Source organism: Physella acuta, unplaced genomic scaffold (genome assembly GCF_028476545.2).
Source record: "Physella acuta isolate Inbredline_101_S28 unplaced genomic scaffold, ASM2847654v3 ptg000446l, whole genome shotgun sequence".
NCBI classification, from domain to species: Eukaryota; Metazoa; Mollusca; class Gastropoda; family Physidae; genus Physella; species Physella acuta.
Window position 1 is genome coordinate 46,096 of NW_026731965.1, and position 15,829 is coordinate 61,924.

The window sequence follows — 15,829 nt, forward strand, 5'->3', positions numbered from 1 at the left end:
GTTTAGATTTGAATATATTTTCAGGTCTAGATAGCTTTATTTTATTAGGAAGATTGTTCCACAAATTAGAACCAGAGTAGGCGAAGCTATGTTTTTGGAAAAAAGTTGTATATGGGAATGGTAAATTAAGACGATGATTTAAAATTATGTTAAAAGAAAATAGGTCTGATAAGTAAGAGGGGGCTGTTTCGTGGAATATTTTATATAAGAACATTGATTTAGTATATATTATCTTTTTATTTAATGGAAGTATTTTAGTTGTAAGAAAAGAATCCAGACTACTAGACAAGCCAGTAACCAATTTTATAGCCCGTTTTTATAAAGATAGAAGCAGTGTTTCTTCCAGACTTTTTTCTCCGGGGGGGCACTTGAAATTTTCGGGGGGGGGGGGGCGGTAGACTTTCTTCGGGGGGGGGGGGGCGGACACTGTTAAAAGTATATATTTTCTATATAAATTATATGAATTTCATTTCGTTCGGGGGGGGGGGCGGTAAAAAATTTTCGGGGGGGGGGGGGGGCGGAGCCCCCCCGAAGAGATGCCTGGAAGAAACTCTGGATAGAAGAGGACGCTGCTTAGTTACAAAGCTGCCGCTCCACACTACAGAAGCATAATCCGACCTAGATTGAATAAAAGCGTCATAAAAAACTAGCCTGCTCCTATAGTCGAGAAAGTTCTTTATCCTTGCTAATTGAAAAGTTGTCTTTAATAAGGACATTCTTAGAAAATGAATATGATCGGACCAAGTGAGGTTGTGATCTATAACCAATCCTAGGCATTTGTAACTATCAACCTGTTCAATGTTTGTATTGTCTATAGTAATGCGTAGTTCGGTGGATGGAAGACGAAGGCGTTTCTGATGAGTTGTAATAAACATTGACTTGGTTTTATCGGGGTGAAGTTTCATTAACTAGTATCTCATAAATTTTAAAGTGTGTTGACTTCTAAATGTTTATCTGGCCCATATACAGATATAAAATGGTGCGGTGTGTTTGAGCACACAAATACTAACCTAAAGGTTTCGAGTTTGGTTCCATAACTAAATTTAGTAAAAGTATATATGTTTGTGCACTGAATACACTGACAATTTGTGCCGATGTCAAAGAAACAGATGAACTACTACATCTGCACAATAGATCATACTTCAAGATCTAGATCCTACAACTGAACGCTTAAACTCAATCATACAGGCTCTAAGAGGCAGTTAAAGATCCTTTTTTTCTAGGATTAAAATTTTCTGAAACTAGTAGGCAGACTTGTACTATTCTTTCCGCGCTATTATACGTGCATTATCATGTTCATTTGTTGTGCAATAGTTTTTAGTTATGTAACTCTGTTGTAAATAAAAAAAATTAAAGTATTGAAAAAAGTAGCATAAAAACATTTTAATAACAAGCTTTTATGTATTATTACACTAAAAATGAATCAATAATGATTTTCTTTAAATATATAAGAATACACTACCATTTTAATTACTACATAAAAGCAAGGATCCCTTCCTTAATAATAGTAAAGGTATCCAACACATATTTTGTGATTTATTACATACAAGCATCTTATTAAAATGTTTTTATGTAATTTTTTAATTAAATGAAATCTGAAAATCTTTAATAAAATGTCAAATAAACCGGGAGTGATCTCCCCTAAACTTTCTCGAATATTCTTATGTAACACTACGAGGGATGGCAACTCGGTATATAGACAATATTTTTAATCCATTTTTAATTACTTAAACTTTTTTAAATAGAATAGAATCTCACAGAAAAAATAATTGCACACCAAGTGAACGCCAAACAAAATGTGCATAATAGTGCGTGATATTATTAGTACTTTATAAATGTACATGCGTTTTTTTAGAAATCGAAAGTAGCGTAAATTACTACTTCCGGTCAACGTAAATTACTCAAAATTTGATAGAAAGCAGAGAATTATATCTTTTACTTATATTTGAAGTTTAATTTATCTATCTGAAATAGTAATCAAGTTATAGGCTTTTGAAAAACTCAAAGTAGAAAAAATTCTACTTCGGTTATCGAAAATCGCTGAAAAGCTGATACGGATCTACAAATTTGATAAAATACTTATATATGAAATTTCATCAACCTAGCTGTAACAGTACTCAAGTTATCGTGTTTAGAGACACACATACATAACCCCCCCCCCCCACACACACACACTGACATTCCAACAAAATTGCAAAATTATGTTTTTCCGACCCAGAGAGGTGTAAAACGTCGAGATTTCCCAAAATCTCGATTTTTTTACTTTCTCGTATATACGTAGTATAGAGAAAGTATTGTAATCGTGCAAAAAAAAAAATCGAGATTTTTACAAATCTCGACGTTTTACACCTCACTGATACGGAAAAACATAATTTTGCAATCTTGTCCTTATGTCTGTGTGTGTGTGTGTCTGTGTGTGTGTCTGTCCGTGTGTAAACACGATAACTTGAGTACCGTTACAGCTAGGTTGATGAAATTTCATATATAAGTATTTTATCAAAATCGTAGATCCGTATCAACTTTTGAGCGATTTCCGATAACCGGAAGTGGTACTTTTCCTACTTTGAATTTTTCAAAAGCCTATAACTTGAGTACTATTTCAGATAGATAAATGAAATTTCACATGTAAGTAAAAGATCTAATTCTCTACCTTCTGTTAAATTTTGAGTAATTTCCGTTGACTGGAAGTAGTAATTTACGCTACTTCCGATTTCTCAAAAAACTAATGTAAATTTTTAAAGTACTAATAATATTGCGCACTATTATACGCGTTTTTATTCGGCGTTTGCTTGGTGCGCAATGTTTTTTTTATGAGATTCTATTCTATTTTTAAAAGTTTAAGTATTTAAAATGGATTAAAAATCATAACTATATCCCCAGTTACCATCCCCTGTTGTTTTATATAAGAATATTCGAGAAAGTTTAGGGGAGATCACTACCGGTTTATTTTGTTGCACGATTACAATACTTTCTCTATACTCTGTAGATCTATATACGAGACAGTAAAAATTTAAAATTTACCAAGAATTTATTGCGACTTTTGAACTCTATTTATATAGAATTAAAATGTAAAAGAAAAGTAAAAATAATTTGTGTAACTTTGGTATTTTAAATTCATTCAGATTTGTACATATTATCTTACTTCTTCTGGTCTCAATAAAAAAAAATCATTACAAGATCTGCCCAATACTTTAATTCCAAATAGAATGAAATAAAACATACATATGTTCAAATTCTTTTGATGCAGCATTCAGATAATTAACTTTCCAACAGTCACTTCAGAAGGAAGGTTTAAAAATGTGAAGGTCTAGCCCTTTTCAAGAAAAACAAATTTTAACAAATATATTTACATGTTACAGATCCATCCATCCATCCATCCATCCATCCATCCATCCATCCATCCATCCATCCATCCATCCATCCATCCATCCATCCATCCATCCATCCATCCATCCATCCATCCATCCATCCATCCATCCATCCATCCATCCATCCATCCATCCATCCATCCATCCATCCATCCATCCATCCATCCATCCATCCATCCATCCATCCATCCATCCATCCATCCATCCATCCATCCATCCATCCATCCATCCATCCATCCATCCATCCATCCATCCATCCATCCATCCATCCATCCATCCATCCATCCATCCATCCATCCATCCATCCATCCATCCATCCATCCATCCATCCATCCATCCATCCATCCATCCATCCATCCATCCATCCATCCATCCATCCATCCATCCATCCATCCATCCATCCATCCATCCATCCATCCATCCATCCATCCATCCATCCATCCATCCATCCATCCATCCACCCACCCACCCACCCACCCACCCACCCACCCACCCACCCACCCACCCACCCACCCACCCACCCACCCACCCATCCATCCATCCATCCATCCATCCATCCATCCATCCATCCATCCATCCATCCATCCATCCATCCATCCATCCATCCATCCATTCCATCCGCCCGTCCTTCCATTTGTCCGTCCATCCGTTCATCCGTCCAACCGTTCATCCGTCCGTCCGAATGTCCGTCCGTCTGAACGTCCGTTCGTCCGTTGGTCCATCTATCCTTCCATTTGTCCGTCCATCCATCCGTCAATTCATCCGTCCGTACATCTGTTTATTTATCCGTCTATCTTATCGTCTATCCCATCCTCGTGCGACGAGCTATCCATCAGTCCATTTATCCGATCTTTATGTGAACATTAAATTACTTACGGTGCACTGAGATCGAGTCCTATTAGATAATACGAAATAAAATAATTATTTATGAAATACATATATTTTGCTTCTTTAGACAGTAATTTGCATTTTTTAAAAATTCAATCAACATACACATACATATGAATGTGTATCTGTCAGTATAAATGTAATCGTGTAATTATGCGTATGCACATGTGCCTGTGCTTGTTCATACGTGTACGTGTACATGTACGCCTTTAAGGCGTACTAGTATATTGTCAACGATTAGGCAACCAACCGCGACCGTACAGTAGGCGCTGACCACAGCTCTATCAAGTTATTTTCTTTTATTTTTGATTTTAGTAAATATTTATAATTTAATGACTAATCTAGAGTCTGACTAGTTTAAAAATAAAAGTATTCATGCAATGTCATTTGAATACTAAGATATCTGGAAATTTTTTAACGAAATTGGTGCATTAGAAAAAGGTCAAAATTGAGTTACAAGATTTGTAACAAACCTAATTAAACAAACAAACGAACGCTACGAGTTAAGTAAAAGCATGTAAAAAGTATAGATATGTCTGTTTTAAGGATTTTTCACACTAAAAAAAAATAAGTAGTTTTTTACCCATCGCAAAAACCCCTACAACAATCTTTGTAAAAACCACAAAATTGATTTCTTTCTGCACATCTAAATAAAATTAAAGAATCTGATCAGTTTGCATGTGAATTACAATAAACTTTGTTGTTTTTTAAGTTAAACTAATAACATTATCTACGCCTATCAAATTTCAGGTTACTTTATAACAAAATTACATTAATCACTTATGCTACAAACAGTAAATTTGATTTTAACATTAAATAATAATTAACGATTTAACTCATACAATGATTTCAGCATTTATATTACGACTATGTACCTTTTTTTGCGACCTTTAGTCTCAGATGAAACGTCTACAATAAAAAAATATTACAAGCAGAATGGTATGTTTAAACAATTAAAAAAGACACTTAAACACACATTTACACTTGCGCCTACACCTACATGTAATAGCACACGCACAATAAAGGTTTGAAATGTTGTGTATTTAAAAAAAAAAGAATGGTAATTGTTTCTGCCCCATTACGCTTTTATCCAACAACCATAAATGCATCAAAAGTGGTGACCTGTATAGGATTTTGTATATATTTACGTACAGGTATAGCTATTGTTTTAGATATAGGTATATGTTTAGATGGCTATGGCTATGGCTATGGCTATGGCTATGGCTATGGCTATGGCTATGGCTATGGCTATGGCTATGGCTATGGCTATGGCTATGGCTATGGCTATGGCTATGGCTATGGCTATGGCTATGGCTATGGCTATGGCTATGGCTATGGCTATGGCTATGGCTATGGCTATGGCTATGGCTTTGGCTATGGCTATGGCTATGGCTATGGCTATGGCTATGGCTATGGCTATGGCTATGGCTATGGCTATGGCTATGGCTATGGATATGGCTATGGCTATGGCTATGGCTATGGCTATGGCTATGGCTATGGCTATGGCTATAAGAATAGGCTTTGATATGGGTATAGCTTTAGATAGGGGTATAGGTTTTAATTTTTAATAACATCTACAATCGCAAGCGGTGGTAAGTCGTGGTCAGTTTTTAGCCCCTGGTAGCCGATAGGCTATTTTCCCCCTTTTTGGTCGCCCGTCGCGATAGTCAGATTTGAAGTTAAAGGATTATGTCTAGCTTTTCTTAGGTTTTCAAAAGAAGTATGATTCAAATCTTACCTAAAAACAACTCTTATACTAATACTAACCAATTCTAATTACTATTTCTAATAGAACTAACATCAAAACCATTATAATAATATGCTTTTAAATACACTGAAAATACGAAAATGACCAAAGAAAACAAACTTGATTTATTTGATAAAGCCTCGGTCATTCATAAGAACTCTTAAATAAATTAGTGACCAAAACCGACTCACACAAACATATACATATATATATATATATATATATATATATATATATATATATATATATATATATATATATATATATATATATACACTTATATATATACACGCACACGCACGCACACGCACACACACACCATATATATATATATATATATATATATATATATATATATATATATATATATATATATATATATATATATATATATATATATCTATATATATATATATCTATATATATATATATATATATATATATATATATATATATATATATATATATATATATATATATATATATACAACACCAGTAACAAATAACTCACCACGTTGATCGATGACGAAAGCGTTGCCAAGTTGTAACACAGCAAGGAGCAAGAAAATAACAAAATATTTCATTTTGCTCAGTTTTCCTCCTGTACCAACTCACCAACTGATTAAAGTAAAGACCCAAGTTGCTCGTAACTGAGAGGCCAGTTACATGTGTTGGTGTATAAGAGGGTGGGGAGAGTTGAGGACTGCAGAAGGTTGAGTTGTGGCCTTTTGATTATAAATATGTGTATCCAACTCGTTTCACAGCTCAATAAAGTTTAATTAAACTATTCAAAAAAAAGAGGGTATTGTATTGCGCTACAGGTGTCACACACAGTTTATCTCAAATGTAATATGTAACATACCACAAGGTGTGCGAGATTTTATCCTTTTGAAAAAGTGACGAACGATGGCGATGCGCAGATGGAAATATTTAAGTACTATTGCAGGGAGTCTATATGTTTTTTTATTTTGTGATGTACAGTTTGAATGGTTACTCAAAATGAGCTTTTATTTTTTTTTTTTAAGTATAAAATATGTACTCCCACACGCAAGCAAACAAGCTGACATACTGACACACGCAAAAATACACACACTACAGATAAAATTATGTTAGGGTAGAATCCCTTTGAGCCGACATACAAATGGGCACTGAGATTTTTATTATGCTACATATTCGTGCACATACACTCAAGTATTCTCTCTCTCTCTCTCTCTCACACACACACACACACACACACTGAGACAGAGATAGAGAGAAAGAGAGAGAGAGAGAGGGGGGGGTCAGCAATACTCAATTAATAACGATCTTTTCAAAAATTTAAATTTTTTCATACAACCCCGCTTTTTATTTCTCACAACCCCACCTCTTGTTACATTCAACCCCACCTCTTGTTACATACAACCCCACCTCTTGTACATACAACCCCACCTTTTGTTACATAAAACCCCACCTCTTCCCACCCATACCTCTTGTTACATACAACCCCACCTCTTGTTACATACAACCCAACCTCTTGTTACATACAACCCCTCCTTTTGTTACATATAACCTCATCTCTTGTTACATACAACCCCACTTTTTTTTACATACAACCCCACCTTTTGTTACATACAATCCCACCTTTTGTTACATACAACCCCACCTTTTGTTACATACAATCCCATCTCTTGTTACATACAACCCCATCTCTTGTTACATACAATACCACCTTTTGTTACATACAACCCCACATTTTGTTATATACAACCCCACCTCTTCTCACCCATACCTCTTGTTACATACAACCCCACCTCTTGTTACATACAACCCAACCTCTTCTCATCCACTCCTCTTGTTACACACAATCCCACCTTTTGTTACATACAACCCCAACTCTTGTCACATACAATCCTACATCTTCTTACATACAACCCCACCTTTAGTTACATACAACTCACCTTTTGTTACATACAACAACACCTCTTGTTACATACAATCCCACCTTTAGTTACATACAATCCCACCTTTTGTTACATACAACCCCACCTTTTGTTATACACAACCCCACCTCTTCTCACCCATACCTCTTGTTACATACAACCCCACCTCTTGTTACATACAACCCCACCTCTTGTTACATACAACCCCACCTCTTGTTACATACAACCCCACCTTTTGTTATATACAACCCCACCTCTTCTCACTCATACCTCTTGTCACATACAACCCCACAACTTGTCACATACAACCCCACCTCTTGTTACATACAACCCCACCTTTTGTTACATACAACCCCACCTTTTGTTATATACAACCCCACCTCTTCTCACTCATACCTCTTGTCACATACAACCCCACCTCTTGTCACATACAACCCCACCTCTTGTTACATACAACCCCACCTCTTGTTACACACAACCCCACCTCTTGTTACATACAATCCCGCCTATTGTTACGTACAACCCCACCTTTTGTTAAATACAACCCCACCTCTTGTTACATATAAACCCACCTCTTGTTACATACAACCCCACCTCTTGTTATATACAACCCCACCTCTTGTTACATACAACCCCACCTTTTGTTACATACAACCCCACCTTTAGTTACATACAATCCCAACTTTTGTTACATACAACCCCACCTTTTGTTGCATACAACCCCACCTCTTGTTACATACAATCCCACCTTTAGTTACATACAATCCCACCACTTCTTACATACAACCCCACCTTTAGTTACATACAACCCCACTTTTGTTACATACAACCCCACCTCTTGTTACACACAATCCCACCTTTAATTACATACAATCCCACCTTTTGTTACATACAACCCCACCTCTTGTTACATACAATCCCACCTCTTCTTACATACAACCCCACCTTTAGTTACATACAACCCCACTTTTGTTACATACAACCCCACCTCTTGTTACACACAATCCCACCTTTAGTTACATACAATCCCCCCTTTTGTTACATACAAGCCCACCTTTTGTTACATACAATCCCACCTTTTGTTACATACAATCCCGAATTTGGTTACAAACACTTTTGTTCTATATTTCGAACCTAAGGGACGGTGTGGTCGAATGGTAGAGCGTTTCACTGCTAAGTCGAAAGTCTCGAGTTCATGTCCCGGGCCGAAGTCTATACGATGTCCCTTAGTTCACAGCTACGATTTGTACCTGGATCTCGTTAGGGAAAGTAAAGACGTCTGTGCATAGTGCTGAACGCACTATCCCTTCATATGCCAAAGTCACAGAAACAGGTTGACTACTTCACCTTCCCCACGGACCTTAAGGTAGTTTGTATTTTATCTAGCTATTAAACAGGTTAAACAACAGATGAAAAAGAGGGACAGGGAAAGGAATGGACAGTGTGTACTCCTATCTATAGCTAACTGACATGAAAGCGAAGGAAAGATAACCCTGAACTCCACCGATACTTTCACCTATCCACTCATCAACGCTTATTACCTTGATCAACACAGCGATATTGACATTTTAATTAAAGGTGAGTTCTAAATATAGAGCATAACTCTAAATGCCACGTCAGGCCGGTGTAACATATGTTAAGATACGTGCTCGGAAAATGGACTCTCCGTAAGTTAGGGGTGGCAGGTTTTTAATTGTATTGCAATACATGGTTTAGCGTAAGGGTCAGATTTAGAGGTTCGGTTAGGTGGTTAGGATTTGGCTAGAGATAAGATAAGCGTTGAAATTAGAAGGTGATATTATTTTATAACTTACTGCCAGTAACCTAACATATAAAAAAAAGTAAAAACACGATTCTATACTGGGATTGTTCATTTAACGTTATAATTATAAGATAAAGTAACAAGCAAATCTACTTCACCTATCCTGCCGTTATGTTGGTAGGTGTGGCAGATTGTGAGAAAGTCATCAACACAAATAATGAAAAATGTGGGGGCCACACCGACGGAGGAGACCAGACATGCAGTGTGTACGGTTTAGGTTCGAATCATACCAGTTGTTTTTTTACTGTGAGTGCATGATCAAGCTGAGACAGTTCACCATGAACCACCCGGTGGGGACTTGCAAGATGGGACCAAAGGGATGTAACACAACAGTTGGCGCGCATGAGTTGCGGTTCGTTGTTTTAAACCAAACTTAACCACGTTAACCATGGGTAACATATTAAAAAAAATTAATTCAAATAAAAGGGTTAGTATCCTCACAAATTCAAGACAATTACAATTACAATGAAAATGGACGTTTCGACCCGAGGTCTTCGACAGCACACAACAGTGTGGTTAAAGATTACACAAAAAAGACAATCAGTAACATAATGACCTAAATTATTTTAAGTTTCACTTGAACAAAGTAATATGTTTATAAATTAGACGTCCACAACATTTAACTATAAATTGTTCCTTCAATGTTTGGTGACAAGTCTAATTACTACACGTTGTGAATACGAATTCATCTGCCCTATAGAGCGCTCACGCTAGGCTGGTAACCCGAAAGTCTCGAATTCGAATCCGGGTTCAAGTCAGTCCACCCAGCTCTGATGGGAACCTGAATAACTTTAGGGAAAGTAAAGGCTGCTGGGCAAAGTGCTGAGTGTTATGAATGGGTTAGATAAATTATAATATGGGGAAGTAAACATTAAAATAAGGTCTAACGTAGCTTACCTTTTGTTTACCTTTATTAACCTTAAGCTATTTTTGTCTGTTTTAAGTCTGTTTTGTTGTGTTCATTTTTATAAGAAACGTCATGAATTGCACGCTTATGTAGCATAGTAACCATTGGGAGTTAAGTGACATATATGGTAGGAATTAGGGATTAAGGGGGTATATAAAGACATGGAAAGTTTAGAAGAGGCAGTTGTGTTAATCACAGAGGCGTAGCGATAAGGGGGGGGGGGGGGCAGTGGGGTACATATGTCCCCGAGCACCGACCATCGGGGGCGCCAAAATAGGTTGTAAAAGCAAATTAAAATGTCATTTATCTGCATTTTAGCATTATAAATAGTTTGAGGAGAGGGTGGTGCAAATCGAAAGTTTGAAGGGGGGGGGGGGGGCGCAAATCAAAAGTTTGCTCCCGAGGGGGGCGCCAAATTGAAAGTTTGTCCCCGGGCGCCGGGAAGGGTCGCTACGCCTCTGGTTAATCATTAATCCTGTCGTTGTCGTATCGTTTAGTCATCCTGCAAGTTTAGTTTAGTTATCGTCAGTATTGTCATCGTCAAGGTTATGTACTTTTCAAGCGCAATAAATGAACAAGGAATTCGTATAAGGACTCCGTGGTAATTATCTCCAACGTCGACTCTGTCCTCAAAGTTTGCTTCGCAACACTGACCACACCTTCCTTTCATATGCCGAGGTCAAGAAACCTATGAAATATACTTCATTTACTCTATGGATCGCAAGGTCTAAAAAAATATTATTTTATTTTTTTATTTTTATAGAGCATTCTACTGCTAACCCGAAAGTCTTGAGTTCGAATCCGGTTACTGCACCGCACAACGCTCTGAGTCACGTTAGTGAAAGTAATGGCAGCTTGTTACATTCTCCCCTCATTTGTCGAGGTTACAAAAATAGGTGAACTCTACTTCACTTGCCCTATGGACCTTCAAGTTGGAAAGGGATTTTGTTTAACACACCGCCAGTTTCGAAATGATAACGTTACTACACAATAACCTGGATTATACCTCAGCGCACACAGAAAATTCATGCCCAAAACTTGATAAAATGTTAACCAGTTTTAGCAATGTGATGGGTCTACGTGTGGTCGACGCCTCTGTCCTACCATGGATCGTGTCGGGTTATGTACACACCACTGTTGTTATGATCGATGAAAAAGCCGCGGACCTCATTAAAGGGGAGACAATCATGAATAATAGCACGCAACACAATTATGTTAATAAACTATAGAACTACTTGTAAAATATTTATTTTGGTCTTAATTTTTCACATTGTAAACACATTTTTTGAACTATAGTATAAATCAAGTTTAAAAAATGATTATTTAAAAAGGGCTTGATCGGTTAATTAAAGACAGCTACTATTGAAAGTAAAGAGGTGGAAGACAAAAGCACACATCTCTGTTGGAGGACTGCACCGAGATTTTCCAAGTAGAGGAATGTTTGTGTCATTATGTGCCATTATGCTTCTTTATTGATCACAAATTTATTTCAGCTCTAGCTATAAATTCCAACCCCCTCCCACCCGCCCCGAATTTTTTTTTCTTCCTGTTTATTTCGTTCCAACTTTTGGGACATCTCCTCCCATTTCCTCATAACCATCATTACTAGTTAATTATTTATTTCATTTATTATGGCTTTAACAGTGTTTCTTCCAGACTTTTTTTCTCCGGGGGGCACTTGAAATTTTCGGGGGGGGGGGGGGGGGGCGGTAGACTTTCTTCGGGGGGGGGGGGGGGGGAGCGGACACTGTTAAAAGTATATATTTTCTATATAAATTAGATGCCTGGAAGAAACTCTGGTCTTTAAAAAAATGAAATCCTTAAATCCTTATGAATTCATGAAAAATACGTACCAGAAGACAGTGTGTCTATTACTGTTGTAAATATGAACCCGTCTTTGGAAACTTATAATGGAAAATGCAACACTAAGGCAAACAAATAGGTAAGGTTAGTGTACGCTACAAATTATACGCCTGAGGCAAAGTAAATGATACATTTATATAAGCACCATAAACATATTGATCGTGGACAGCCCAAGACTAATATATTCACTCTACCTACTGGTGAGTTACCGAAGCCTGTTGAGTTACCACTTACTTACACCTTACTGAGTTACCAAAACCCTGTTAAGTTAACAGCACCCATTGAGTTACCCGCAACCTGTTAAGTTACCCGCACCCATTGAGTTACCCGAAGCCTGTTAAGTTACCCGCACCCATTGAGTTACCTACAGCTTGCTGAGTTATCAACACCCTGTTGAGTTACCAGCACCTCTTTGAGTTACCCGAAACCTATTAAGTTACCCGCACCCATTGAGTTACCTACAGCTTGCTGAGTTACCAACACCCTGTTGAGTTACCAGCACCCCTTTGAGTTACCCGAAACCTATTAAGTTACCCGAAGCGTGTTGAGTTACCCGTAAGCCACACATAATGCCCTACACATTGTCCTGAAGTTTAGTGAAGCACATAAACACGCCAGGGCAAATATGGGTCAAGCTAACCACATACAGCGCTTGATAGTATCAGTACAGTAGTTAGACCTCGCACACTGAAGGAAGGCACAATACGTAAACATGTCTGGTCTACTGTGGACGTTACTTGTACTAGTGGCTGCTGTCTGTGTTAAAGTGTTTATACTGGACCAGAGGGCTACTCAACACAGGGATTATATGATAGATAAATTCAATGCATCTTACGACTTCATTATAGGTATTATTTTTTTTAAAAGAATTTTTAAGTTTCTCTGATAAAATGTTACTATTAAAAAAACAATATGTAATAGTGTTAAATAACGGAACAGTCATTATGGAGCCACTCTCGTTTAAGCAGAGATCAAGTTAAGATTAAGAGGCCTATACTAAATACGGCGGACAGGGGGTGCTTTTAATATGTGTGTATGAGACGTTAGGTTAAGGCTACTTGATTTTAACTGGACATTTATGTGGTTAAAGGCTTACTTAAATATGTTCTAAAGGTTGTCATTTTTACATGGCTACTTATATATATATATATATATATATATATATATATATATATATATATATATATATATATATATATATATATATATATATATATATATATATTCAAAGTTGAAAAAAATTAAACTCTTTTAAATATCTGAATATCAAATATGTTGGTTAATTTCTATTTATAGTTCTAAACGTTCATGGGAAACAACTTACTTTTTTAGTGTCAAAAGTCGTTAAAAAACAAAAATTCGACAGTAACAAAATAAATATGTAATTTTTATCATCCATCATTTTTCAAACATTACAATTTAAAAATTTATTTTAAATTTATGTCTAGTTAAAATGCTGTTTTGAGTATTGAATTATCTATGTGATCTAGTTTAATTTATAAACGGTTTAGCGTTATTAAATATCTTAATTTTTAGAGTTCTCAGTGATAATTAAACCAGTGTTTCGAAGTGATGGTATTGGCCGTGTATTTATGTTTGATTTGATGTGTCTTATTGCAATCAACTTAAATTCTATGGTTGCCTTAAATTTGTATCATTTTTTCTGTAATCCCAAATTTATTTCAGCTCTACTTATAAGCCCAACCCCCCCCCCCTCCCCCTCAGCACAGCACGACGATGGGAAAAAAAAATCCCTAGAATCATCATTTAATTACACATTTGCATTTTCAGGTTTCTTTTTGTTTTTGTTTTAAAATAAAATTGTAATTAGACGTTTTGTATTAGATGTATGTATATGCAAACCACTTTAAATGAATGAAAGTAGGCTACAAGTAAGAAAGAGGTATCACTGTTGTAAATCTGTATCAGTCCTTACAAGCCGATGATGAAAACTGTAATACTAAAGCGAACACGTAAGGTAAACTGATGCTGTAAATTGCATGTCTGAAGAGAAAAAGAATTTTTTTTTTTACTAACACACGTAAAGTCTTGATAAACTCTCCCCCCCCACCCCCCCCCCCCCCCCCCCCCCACCCCCCACCCTCTCCTCTTCTCCTACCTCGTAACATTGTCAGTAAGTTTTTATGATATGCTTGCCCGCGAAGTATACAACGTTAAATATTTCAACTTCAAAACGGGTGTGCGCGAAATTAAATTGTGTTGAACCCCAAACTAGTCCAGTGTCAAATCTTCCGCATTAAGCTTTTAGGGAACGTATTTGAACTTTAACTTGAGCCAAAACATAACATGACCTCATTATTCGTCATGTCAGCTATAGCGTGTAGTTATATTTATTTACAGAAAAAACTTTTCTGCACTGTGTAGGCCGATGTAGTGTAACAAAGACCTTTCTACGCTGTGTAGGCCGATGTAGTGTAACAAAGACCTTTCTACGCTGTGTAGGCCGATGTAGTGTAACAAAGACCTTTCTGCACTGTGTATGTCGATGTATTGTTACAAAAACCTTTCTACGCTGTGTAGGCCGATGTAGTGTAACAAAAACCTTTTCTGCACTGTGTAGGCCGATGTAGTGTAACAAAAACCTTTTCTGCACTGTGTAGGCCGATGTAGTGTAACAAAAACCTTTTCTGTACTGTGTAGGCCGATGTAGTGTAACAAAGACCTTTTCTGCACTGTGTAGGCCGATGTAGTGTAACAAAGACCTTTCTACACTGTGTATGTCGATGTATTGTTACAAAAACCTTTCTACGCTGTGTAGGCCGATGTAGTGTAGAAAAGACCTTTCTACACTGTACCCGATGTAGGTTACCTGAAACACGAATAGCTGATGTTCTGGTTCACCAACTGTGTTACGAATGGTTGAAGTACCGAGACTTGTAATGTTATGCTAGTAACTACTGATTTCGTAGTCTTAGAACGATAATCTTCATCGTAAGATTGGTCAATAATGTGAACGTTGTGGTGGTAATGAATGTATGAGAAGTAAACTAGGATATAACAATTGGGTCTAGGACTTATCCACCCCCGCAGAAATTAACGTACGGATTCATTACCCCCTACCAATTAGCCCTCCAATCCCCCTCCCCCTCCATTCTGAACAACCTTAACTCTAACCCCAACCACAAATCTATAGCTTACCCTAATCCAACATCAATCCTAACACCAACACTAAATCTACATCTAACCCTAAATCAGACTCTAGCCCTAGCCCTAACTCTAACTGGGTGGAGGGTAGTTGACGGGGGGGGGGGGGGACAAATGCTCCGTTGGAGGGGGAATGGGTGGGGCTAATTG

General features: G+C 37.0%; 1 long non-coding RNA gene across 1 annotated transcript; it reads right to left on the bottom strand.

Moving 5' to 3' along the window:
* Window positions 1-3,176: 3,176 nt before the first annotated feature.
* Window positions 3,177-6,674, bottom strand: LOC131943186 (uncharacterized). The gene is made up of 5 exons (XR_009386860.1): window positions 6,515-6,674; window positions 5,132-5,165; window positions 4,840-4,902; window positions 4,245-4,263; window positions 3,177-3,313 (listed from the first exon to the last, which is right to left on the bottom strand). It is a non-coding gene; the product is annotated as an uncharacterized LOC131943186 (long non-coding RNA).
* Window positions 6,675-15,829: the final 9,155 nt, after the last annotated feature.